Genomic DNA, 12738 nt, shown 5'->3' on the forward strand with positions numbered 1-12738 from the left:
ATGTACAGTGTGCATGCTACTATCTTGATTCATGCTAAAGCACAAACACTTTCACCTACCACTGCTTTTGTATCATTACAAATGTCAACAGAGTGAAAAAGGGCATTATTAAGAATTACTATGAATTGTTATAAAAATAGTTTTGAACTCAGAGACTCCCTGAAACCTAGCAACAAGAAACCTGCTGATCTAGGCTATAAATGGGATGCTCCCACAAAGGGATTTCAAACTTGAAGGAGTAATGCAGATATAGGAACAACTTAGTCACAGAAATAAAACTGGCTTCCTAGCCAGACTTTTTCCTATGGTAGGAACACAGGGAACTTCTCAATTGCCTTTTGTTCCTTCCTATTTTTTCTGAGCCTATTTCTCCATCCTTTTCATAAATTCTGTGAGTTATACAGCATCTTTCTAATAAATCCCTTTTCTGCTTACATTAGCTAAAGCAGGCTCCTCTTTTAAAGAGCCAGCGGAGGAGTTCCCCTCAAGGCTCAGCAGAAGTGAATCTGACTAGCATCCATGAGGATGCATATTCAACCCTTGGCTTGGCCCAGTCGGTTAAGGGTCCGGCGTTGCTGTGAGCTGCAGTGTAGGTCACAGATGTGACTTGGATCTGGCATGGCTGTGGCTGTGGTGTAGGCCATCAGCTTCAGCTCTGATTTGACCCCTAGCCTAGGAACCTCCATATGCTGTGGGTGTGGCCCTAAAAAGACAAAAAAAAAAAAAAAGCCAATGGAAAAACTTGATTGGTACAGGAGGTAAAAGTACAATTTAGAGTTTGGTAGATCATACCTGCAATCACTCTATGCTGCTGCTTCTTTTTTGTGATTAGGGGTTTATTTGTTTTCCTTTTTTTGATCTGTTGCCATTTACTCTGAATGAAAATGTCCATTGAGGTTTTAAGCCTTCTCACAATAAAACCCAATTAACGAGTACCCAAGAGAAAAGAACATGTGGAATTTTAAGGTGTAAAAAATGATAGCTATAGGTGATCCTTCAAGTAATATCTGTGTTATCCAAGCTTTGCAAGTCAGGTTATCAATTTTCGGTCAACAAGTGCCAAAGTTTTCACCACTCTGTTCTCCACACACTTAAAGTGCAAAAGGCAGATAGTTTCAGTCTCTGGTCTTGATTTACCTCAGCAAACTATGATATCTGAAAGAAATCTTACATTTTACCTCTATTTCCTAGACACAGACGCTTTATCCAAACTTTCTGTGACTTCACAAAACTACCTCAGTATGGCAAAATACTAAATTGTTTTTATTTAATCCAATAGCTTTCTTTTTAAGAACATCTTGAAAGTGATGAAAAAGTAATTTGAAGTAATGAGAAATACGGGGTTTTGGCTGTCTGGGCCAAGATCAAATGAACTGATGGATAAAATGTGAAGCAGTAAAGAGATGAAAGCTGCAATGTTTACTCTTTATATCTTCCTCCTTTATAGAGTTTCTTTCCCATCAATCTCTTTCATTGTTATCTTAAAAGAGATGGGTAATGAAAAGTAATGACTACTATACTATAAGTTCCAATTAAATTTGGTTTCAAAAGTTATTTGTTTTAGACTTTTCATGCCATTAGCACAGCCATAAGAAACAAAAAAACCAAAAAACAAAATCTGCCTACCTCTGATTACCTTACATATCTTATAAAGCAATGTATAAAACACACAAAATAAAGAATCTTACAAAATACATATCCACTACCATCATCACAATAAATGTTAACATGAGGTATCTGCTCATGCTCTTCTCCAATGGGTAGATACAGATCATTATTTTTCACAAGAAGCTTATTCAACCTAAATATAACTGAGTGAATTACATTCTCAAACAAGAAATGAAATCAATGATGTACATATACCAGATATGAATTGATGAAGGTTGGCAAGGAAATTTTTAAAAAAAAAAAAACTTGCCAAGTGAAGCAGACTAAAAAATGGCAGAAAATTCAACATTTCACAATATGCTTAACACAAATTTTTCATATTTCATATATGGTCATTTAAAATGACCTATTTTAAGTCACAATTATTATACATAAAAGAGGCAGAAGCCAGAGTTTATAGCAGGTGAGATGTACTGGAGACTGGTAACTATAATGAAAAATGTGCAACCATGACGGCATGTTACCTTCAACCAAAAGCAAGAAAATATCAAAATAAATGAATACCATTACTAGATGCAAAATAAATCCTACGTAAAAACAGAGTCCTTCCACTGATAGGGATGATGAACTCTGAGAAATTCTGCAAAATATAAGAAGACTAGGATTCAACTTATATTTGTACCTATCTTCTAGTCTGAAGATCTTGAAGAGTTAAGAAGAAAACTGAGGCAACCAAGCAGTTAACTGATATTCTGTCTCCCCCAAAGCAGAGACCAAGTCCTACTTATTTTTATATTTACTCATTCCTTCACTATTTAACAAATCTACAACAATCAGCCATTAGATTGAGGCAAGGCAAGGTGCTGGTTATCTCGGCATTCAAAAAATATCTGATTAGGAGTCCCCGTCGTGGCTCAGCAGACACGAATCTGACCAGCATCTGTGAGGACAGGGATTAAATCCCTGGCCTTGCTCAGTGGGTCATGGGTCTGGTGTTCCTATGAGCTATGGTGTAGGTGGCAGATGGGGCTTAGATCTGGCGTTGCTGTGGTTGTGGTGTAACCTGGCAACTGCAGCTCTGATTCAACCCCTGGCCTGGGAACCTCTATATGCCACAGCTGTGGCCCTAAAAAGACACACACACACACACAAATCTGATTAATGAATGGATAAATGAACAAACAAATGAACAAACATATGGACAAACAGCAAAATGAAACACATACTCTAGGAACCCTAACGTGATCACAACTACCTGAATGTTAACACCTTGTGGTGTAAATACAGATCACATGTGCATACTTTTCCTTCAAAGCAGTTTGTCCTAGCTCTTCTCCTGGGACAGATCCCACAGATTCAGCAGCTATATAAATCACTGGATGTGAAAGAAGGCATGTAGGTCCATGATGATAATTAAGGCGGACCGCAATGGGTGCTACCAATGGGATGCCATTAGAGGGCAGCAGAGGATGTGTTTAGTAGCAAGAAAAGAATTGCAAGCCTTTTAATCAAGCCTGGGCAAATTCCACTTCCTAAGAGATTGTAATTGATGATATGAGTAGGTACACTGGAGCTCCTCTACCAGTAAGAATAAAGCAACCAGTTTATTTGGAAAATTTAGTTAGATTCTTCAGAGCATTTTTAACCACCAGTGAAAACCCATTAGGATAGCCTAAGGCTAATTAAGTCATCTCTAATAAGTTTGCATCATGTAGACACATAGTGGCAATGAACAATATCAGAAAGCAGTCTCCTTAGCTTTTTAATTCCAGAAGAAATATTTTAGCTATTCTTAAATTCAGATTAGAAATACCTTCAACTATTGTTACGAAATAAGAACAATCTTAAAGTTAACAAAAAAAGGAGCACACATAGAAGTACATACTACTTCCTTGCAGGGCTCGTCATACTATGTATCTTTATATAAATTTATACAGAAATAAATATTACTCAACTTTAGGAAAATATATAATAAGGCAGATCAACAGTTGAAAATATGTTATTTTTTGTTACTGTAGATGCTAGTGCATGATTGTTAATCTGGTATTACAACAATTCTGACAGTTGTAAATAAAAGAACAACAATCCTTTTGGATAGATTTTAAATGAAAATGCTAAAATAATAGTTAATTTTTACTACAATACAGATCTGTCCAAAACAGTTATTCCTCTAAATAAAATTAAAAGCCTAAGTATCACTATAAAATACCATTTTAACAGACGGATCAGGAGCTAGTTTATTAAGTGAGGGAGGGAGAAAAGAACAAAGGGAGAAAGGAAAGAGAAAGTTCTGAGTTCTCTATGAAAATATAATCTACCTTAAAGAAAATTCTATATTAAAGGTCCAATGGGAATTTTTAAAATGCAAAAGCTGATGGTAATGATAGATTACCACTTAAAAATCCTTTTCAAAAACAATATAAGCAAGACACCTACACCACCCCCCCTGCCCTGTCCCTTTTCCGCAGAAGCCAGGTACTGATACCTAAAAAGTCAGAAGCAGAGGGAAGTCAAGTCTTTAAGGACTTCTCCATCTCTCTATTCAGTCTACCAAACCCTTAGCAGCTGCAAACCTTCATGTTTGAAGATCTAGCTTCAAAAACTCCTCAACTCTCCGCATTTTTTTTTCTTCAAATCTTTGGCTTTTCCTATGTTAATTTACAGATAAATCTTTCTTCACCAAAATTCAGATAGCAAAAGGGAAAAGGAATATTGCTTTAGAGAAGTGATTCAGGCTTGTGGAATTTCAGTAAGGTAAAGATATTTCTGGCATTCCCAACTATAGAGGACCTCACCCCATGGCTAGAGCTTCTTTACCTGCTGCCAGAGCTCTCTGAGGCAAGCTCCCTTCCTGCATGGCTTCTGCATCTGAGTCTAAGAAGCCTGGACCACTTCCAGCCCCAAGGCAACGGATGTGTCCACTGAGTTCACCTGGCTGGGTAGGTCATCCTCCATCATCGGGGTCGGGGGGACACATCCCACCATAACAACTCTACAAACTCATGGTCTTATTTCTGGATACCAACCTTTCTTTACCTGCTCTATGTGTCTCTTCCCTTCCTGTTCATATCAAAATTTCTCTGGGACATCACTAGAACTCTTCTCTACTGACCTTTATCTTAGAAGGCAGTGTTCTTCCTCAATACTTGGAAAAGACATACATCCCTTTCACTGAGCTAATGTCAGACTAAATCTAATTCAGACATATAATAATCTAATGGATTTGAACAGAGGTTTATATGTATCATCAGGTTCCTAATTCCAAATAACTGGTATACAAATTAATTTCTAGTATCCAATTGTTTATATGTTGGATACCACACACACACACACAAACACACACACACACACAGAGTACTTTTGTTCAAATGAAACTATATGTATAATTTTATATATAATGTATATTTTATACATATAAATAACACAAATTAAGATTTTGGCATTATTAAGTTGGTTTTTTTTTTTTTTGTCTATACTGAAAAACACCAAACACCACACTGGAGAAGTTAAAAACACAAAGTTAAAAAATACAAAAAAAGGACTTAATAAGAGTACAAAAAAGAAAGTTTAAAAAATTTAAGTTACCTAAAGAGATGGAAAACTGCTCAAAAAATGCCAATTATTATATTACCCAAGCAAAAGAAGCCAGCGGAACATATGAAAGAGTTATTTTCCATCAGATTAAAAGTCCATTAAAAAAATCAATATATAATGTATTTTTAAGGTAAAATTGCCAAAACAATACTGAACATACTGTAAATCCTTTAACTCGTTCAGTATCTGAAAATGTCACATCACAATCACATGGAACAAAGTAATATAAGACACATATGGAAAACTATTTACAAAATGAGCCCCTCTTTCATCCCTCATAAGGACTGTGAATAATACTAGATATCTTTTCCAAGCAAAGTCTTCCCCCACTGAAGACCTTTCTGCCATGGGAGTCTATTCTAAAAAGTTGTTCTCCCTAAAGGGCAGTTTGGTGCAGTGGTAAACATCATGGTCTTTCAGCCAGGGTGTGACTCTGAGGCAGCCACATACTAGCTAGGTGGTTTTGGCAACTCTTTTACTTTGTTTTATGAGCATAATTACTGAACATAACTCAGAGGACCCAGGATTAGTTGATCCAATGTATATACAGTGTTTAGTATATTCCAGAATGAGAAGCACTCAGTAAATGGCACCTATAATTTGCAGCTAAATTTTCCTTCCTCCACCAATTACTGTTTTACTATCACTGATTCTCCACAGAGGCCAGAGCCAAAGCATTCCCACTAAGATCTTCTTGGTCAAACAGACTGAAATGGTTACAAACTTGTTACAAGTGGCTTAACACATCTTGGCTTTTTTTTTTTTTTTTTAATGTTCCAAGAATATTATTTCATGATCAGAACAACATGCAATTATATTAACATCCCCACTTTTTCTGATAAGAAAACTGAGGCACAGAGAAATTAAATCATTTGCCCAAGACCATATAGAAATTAAGAGATTTACAACCAGGGACTTAGAACCATAGAGGGAATCTGCACTAATGTTTTCATTTTATTGATAAGGAAATTGTCCTAGTACATTTGGGCTATTATAATAAAAAAATCATAGATTAAATGGCTTATAAACAATAGAAATTTATTTCCCACAGTTCTGGAGGCTGAGAAGTCCACAGAAGGCAGATTCAGTGTCTGCTGAGGGCCCACCTGAACTACAAAGGGCTGTCTTCTACATTTGTCCTTACATGGCAGAAGGGCAAGGGAGCTCTCTGGGGTCTCTATTACAGGAGTACCCTTCACCTCCTAAGGCTTTATCCAGATACCATCACACCGGGGATTAGTTTTCAATATATGAATTTTGGGAGGATACAAACATACAATCTAGAGTAGAAACTGAGATCTGTAGACATAGATTTACCCTTTTAAGGCTGGACATCACACGAATCATAACACGAAACCCAGGCTCCTAAAACCCTGCAGAAAACTTCTCTCCACTATACTGTCACATAATAAAATCAAAATTAAAAACACAGGAATAACAGAGAACCATTATTTCCAGTTAGTATTTTTTTGTAAATATATCCCCGCAAAAACTTAAACACAAATGTTCATAACAGTATTATTCATAGTGTTAAAGACATGGAAACAATCCAAATGTCCATCAATTCTGAATGGATGATGAAAATGTGGTACATCCAGATAATGGAATATTACTCAGCAACAAAAAGAAATGAAGTATAGCTACATGGTAACAACATGGATGAACCTTAAAACAGTATGCTAAATTAAAGAAGCCAGACACAAAAGGTCTGGCCTTATAATAATATCCAAAATAGGCAAATCTATAGAGACGTGGTTGTCTACAGCTGGGGTAGAAAGAAGATTCCTTTTAAGAGTGATGGGAATGCTCTGAAATCAAACTGTGGTGATGATTCTGTAAATCTATTAAAAAATCACTGACTTGTATACTTAGAATGGGTGAATTTTATGGTAAATTCCACTTCAATAAAATTGTCAAAAAATAATTTAAAAAATAAAGAAGAGGACTGCCCATTCTGTAAATAAGGAAAATCTAGAGTAAAGTGATATAAACTTTAAGTACTAAAAAATAAAAACTAAAAATATGTAAGCAACATGTTCCAGAATGTCTGTAAAACAAATTGCATATGCTAAGCAATTTATCCCCCTGACTTCCACTATAATTAGAACATACTTCCATGAAAGAACTTCAGCAGCAAAGGCCAATTTCTTCAACACTGTATATCCTGGATATTGTAAAATCAGAAAAAAAAATTTAAATGGATTAAATAGAAGGAAAAAAGAAGAGGATAAGCAATAACAGTGGTACCACTTTTATATTCACAATTGCCCAAACTATCACTTTAAGTAAATTGGTACTCTAAAAATCATTTAATTTAGTTTTGCTTATTTTTCACCTATAGGAAGACTTATAAAGAATGGTCTTATCTGTTAGGGTATCTCAGTTTTTATAACAACACACATAAAGACATCCAAGATTTGATTAAAGGTTAAATATAGATTTCTATCAATAGTATCACATGTCTTAAAACAAATCAAATCTACTTTTGAGTAAAGTGTAAAATGTTCTTTTGAATTAAAATTCTAAGACTTTTTGGCATTTCCATTCCCTAAAAATCAAAGGCTTAGAGGCTCACAGAATGCAAATGACTTTGAAACATCACCTACACTAAAAGGTAGAATGTGAAATTAGTTACCAGCATATTTCTTTGTAAGTCCAAATAAGACAACAAAGACAAAGATTATTGAGAATGTTCTTTATATAAAGCAGTATCCTAACCACTTCATGTTCCTTGTTTCATTTACAATTTACAACAATCCCATGAGGTTAGATTATTATTACTATTACTTAACAGCTGAGGCTAAGTGAAAGGAAGAGAGGTTAACCCGCCCAAGGTCATGCAGTTAATAAGCAGCAAATCTGGCATTCAAATGTAATGTTTAGTCCAAAGCCTAAGTGACATTACTGCTCTACCCTTGTTTGCTGTAGTAACCTTTATTATAACATGAATAATAGTGATCTTTAACATCTTTCAAATAAAATTGTTCTTTTTTTTAGCTATAATGACAGTAAGGTCCTGTTTATTAAAAAGAGTACCTTATCTTTTAGTGACAGATACCTGAATATTTTCAAGTGAAATATATCTGGGATTTGGATCACTAATGGGGAGGGAGCACATGTGTGGAATAGGACTGGTCACTTCTTGATGATGCTGAAAGCAGAGAGATGAGGGGTAAAGAGTGGTTCATTTTACTACTCTCTCTGCTCTTTTATGTTTGAAAATATCCATGATAAAATTAAAAAGATGAAATCTGTAACCATACCCGAACTGTAAAAGAGAAAGCTACAATACTTTACAATTTTTTTTTTTTTTTGCATTTAGCAGTGTCTTATTTCAAAATCGAGGAGACAGGAAATAGACTACACATAACTTTAAAATATTCACATAGTATATTATAACATCCTAAAGCTCTTTACATAGAAAGATCTGCACACTTGGTCTCCATGTAAGACTGCTAGGAGGAGAACATATTCTGACACATGCAACAACCAGAATATAAAAAGAAGCAGGTAGTCAGGTGGAATCCCTGCTTTTACCACTTCTTTGGCCTTGGACAATTTTGTTTCCTGTCCCTTTAGGTCTTTCTCACTTTGTGACTAGAGTCATATTCTGAGCAGTCTCCCTCTCACTACCTCTATATTAAGCTCTTTAATAAGTAATTAAATCACTAAGAAAGGCAAAAGTTTATGTCCACATTAGGTACTCCCTATGATGTATGAACAGTGATGACTGGTCAGAAGACAGGAAGATCTCTGAGGTGAAGATTCAATTAAGTACCATACGGTGTGACCAAGAGAAGAAAGAACAATCCAAAGGTATTGTGTGTATCACGTCTTAACACTTAAGAGCATATCCCGAATTTAATAACAACTTGTTTTACCTAGTCAATAGAGCCAAAAAAGTTATTTCCGAAATCTAATGTAGGTGTTGGCTCAGTCATTTGAATGCCCACATCTATTTTCCTAGGACAAAGTCTGGCACATGACCAATATACAATAAATATTCCCTGAATAAACTCTCTTCTTACGATCCTGCTAACTTTCTCAATTAGGTGCCACTGGGCAGAATAATTAGGAAGCAGGAGAAAAGGGGGAAAACAAGCTTAGATAATTTTAAACTTAACAAAGCACTATGAATAGAGCGTATATTTACTTTGAAGAGAATATTAAATTACATAGTTCAGAGACCTTTACAGAACACATCTTGGGACCTGACCATCGGGATCATGAATGAAGAGAGGCATTTTATAAAGCCTTCTTTATGCTGAGCCAACTCTAAATTCTGGCTCTTAAAAATGGCTTATTTAACTTGACTACATTTACGGCCCGAGTTTTCATTATCTGTATTTCAACACTTGGAAAAAGCCACAACATGAACATTTTTCCATTTTCTGAAACTGCATCTTCACTTTTATAACAGTATTCATCATCAGCCCCTCCTCCACCTCACTTTCTCACGTTAATATCTATAAACACTTTCCAGCTCCTAGTTCTTGTTTGTAATATTTAGATGGCTCCTGACTCGTGCACCCACATATCATTTGGCAGATTATCTAATTTGTGGAATCCAGGAAAGCACCACAGAGGAAACTTTGGGATTCCTTTGGACAACCAAAAAGAAGCTTTTGACTGCAAGTATTTCTAGTAATTAAAGCAATATCATTTCTGCTAGCAACTAATACTACATTCTAGAAGTCAGACTGTGGCAACAGCAATTTAAAAAAATACTATTTTTTGTTGGAACACACAACATACAAAATCAAAATGTTGAAATGAAGAACTGGTGATTATTTTACAGGAAAATAATTTAAATTTAAAAGGGCTTTCTTGAAGTAGCATCAGACTTCTCAAAAATGACATATTAAACAAGGTCACATTATAAATGAGAAAGTATAGGAGTTCCCGTCGTGGCGCAGTGGTTAACGAATCTGACTAGGAACCATGAGGTTGCGGGTTCGGTCCCTGCCCTTGCTCAGTGGGTTAACCATCCGGCGTTGCCGTGAGCTGTGGTGTAGGTTGCAGACGCGGCTTGGATCCCGAGTTGCTGTGGCTCTGGCGTAGGCCGGTGGCTACAGCTCCGATTCAACCCCTAGCCTGGGAACCTCCATATGCCGCGGGAGCGGCCCAAGAAATAGCAACAACAACAACAAAAAAAAAAAAAAAAAAAAAAGACAAAAGACAAAATAAATAAATAAAAATAAATGAGAAAGTATAAACCAAGGACTTTATTTCTGGCCAAACTCTTCTCCTAGTATCAAGGCTAGAGACAAACAATTTTAAATATGAAAAGAACTCAGGGGAAATTGTGCCCATGAGCTCTTCTTGAGAAATCTACTAAATACTGAGATAAATCTAACTAGTAGGCAACTGGGAAACTTCAGCAAAAGACTGATGATGAAGATTTAACATATTTAACTATAAAACTAACAGCAAAATAAAGTTGCAGTTAAGAGTTGAAGACAAAGATCTTCCAAGACTAAACGAGGATAAAAGAGAAAAGATGAACAGACCAATCACAAGTACTGAAAGTGAAACTGTGATTAAAAAATTTCAACAAACAAAAGTCCAGGACCAGATGGCTTCACAGGTGAATTCTACCAAACATTTAGAGAAGAGCTAACACCTATCCTTCTGAAACTATTCCAAAAAATTGCAGAGGAAGGAACACACCCAAACTCATTCTATGAGGCCACCATTACCCTGATACCAAAACCAGACAAATATGCCACAAAAAAAGAAAATTACATGCCAATTTCACTGATAAACATAGATATGAAAATCCTCAAAAAATACTAGAAAAACAAATCCAAATATCCATTAAAAGGATTGTACATCATGATCAAGTGGGATTTATCCCAGGGATGCAAGGATTCTTCAATATCCAAAAATCAATCGGTGTGATATACCATGTTAACAAACTGAAGACTAAAAACCATATGATCCTCTCAATAGATGCAGAAAAAGCCTTTGACAAAATCCAACACCCTTTTCTGAGAAAAACCCTTCAGAAAGTGGGCATAGAGGGAAACTACCTCAACATGATAAAGGCCATATATGACAAATCCACAGCTAACATCATTCTCAATGGTGAAAAGCTGAAAGAATTCCCGCTGAGATCAGGAACAAGACAAGGATGTCTTCTCTCGCCTCTACAATTTAACATAAGTTTTGGAAGTCCTAGCGACAGCAATCAGAGAGGTAAAAGAAATAAAAGGAATCCAAATTGGAAAGGAAGAAATAAAACTATCACTATTTGCACCTGACATGATACTATACCTAGAGAATCCTAAAGACTCTATCAGAAAACTGTTAGAGCTCATCAATGAATTTGGCAAAGTTGCAGGATACAAAATTAATACATAGAAATCAACTGCATTTCTAAATACCAACAACAAAACATCAGAAAGAGAAATTAGGGAGGCAATCCCATTTCCCATCACATCAAAAAGAATAACATACTTAGGAATAAACTTACCTAAAGAGACAAAAGACCTGTACTCTGAAAACTATAAGCCACTGACGAAAGAAATCAAAGATGACACAAACAGATGGAAAGACATACCATGCTCTTGCATTGGAAGAGTCAATATTATCAAAATGACTCTACTACCCAAGGCAATCTACACATTCAATGCAATCCCTATCAAATTAACAAGGACAGTTCTCACAGAACTGGAACAAAATATTTTAAAGTTTGTTTGGAACCACAAAAGACCCAGAATAGCCAGAGCCATCCTGAGAAAGAAAAATGGAGCTGGAGGAATCAGGCTCCCTGACTTCACACTATACTACAAAGTTACAGTCTCAAACCATAAACATATGGTACTGGCACAAACACAAAAATATAGATCAGTGGAACAGGATAGAAAGCCCAGAATTAAACCCATGCACCTACAGTCAACTAATATACGACAAAGGAGGAAAGAACATACAACGGAGAAAAGACAGCCCCTTCAGTAAGTGGTGCTGGGAAAACTGGACAGCCACATGCAAATGATAGAAATTAGGACACTTCCTAACACCAGACACAAAAATAAACTCAAAATGGATTAAAGACCTAAATATAAGACCAGATACTATAAAACTCTTAAAGGAAAACATAGGCTGAACACTCTCTGACATAAACCACAGCAATATCTTCTCAGATCCACCTCCTAGAATAATGACATTAAAAACAAAAATAAACAAATGGGACTTTTAAACTCAAAAGTTTCTGCACAGCAAAGGAAACCCTAAAAAAAAACCCAAAAAGACAACCCACAGAATGGGAGAAAATCTTTCCACATGAAGCAACTGACAAGGGACTAGTTTCCAAAATTTATAAACACCTTCTGCAGCTCAATACAAAAAAAGCAAACAACCCCATCAAAAAAGGGGCAGAAGATCTAAACAGACAATTCTCCAAAGAAGACACACAAATGGCCAAAAAACACAAAAGTTGTTCAACATCACCCATTATTAGAGAAATGCAAATAAAAACCACTATGAGGTACCACCTTACACTGGCCAGAAGGGCCATCATCAAAAAGTCTACAA

The 12738-nt window shown here is 35.8% G+C and overlaps 1 protein-coding gene across 3 annotated transcripts in view; it reads right to left on the reverse strand.

Moving 5' to 3' along the window:
• SESTD1 (SEC14 and spectrin domain containing 1) overlaps positions 1–12738 on the reverse strand; it is a 128970-nt gene that overhangs the window by 86188 nt on the left and 30044 nt on the right. The gene's annotated exons all lie outside the window — the stretch shown is intronic.

This window comes from Phacochoerus africanus, chromosome 3 (genome assembly GCF_016906955.1).
Source record: "Phacochoerus africanus isolate WHEZ1 chromosome 3, ROS_Pafr_v1, whole genome shotgun sequence".
Taxonomy (NCBI): domain Eukaryota; kingdom Metazoa; phylum Chordata; class Mammalia; order Artiodactyla; family Suidae; genus Phacochoerus; species Phacochoerus africanus.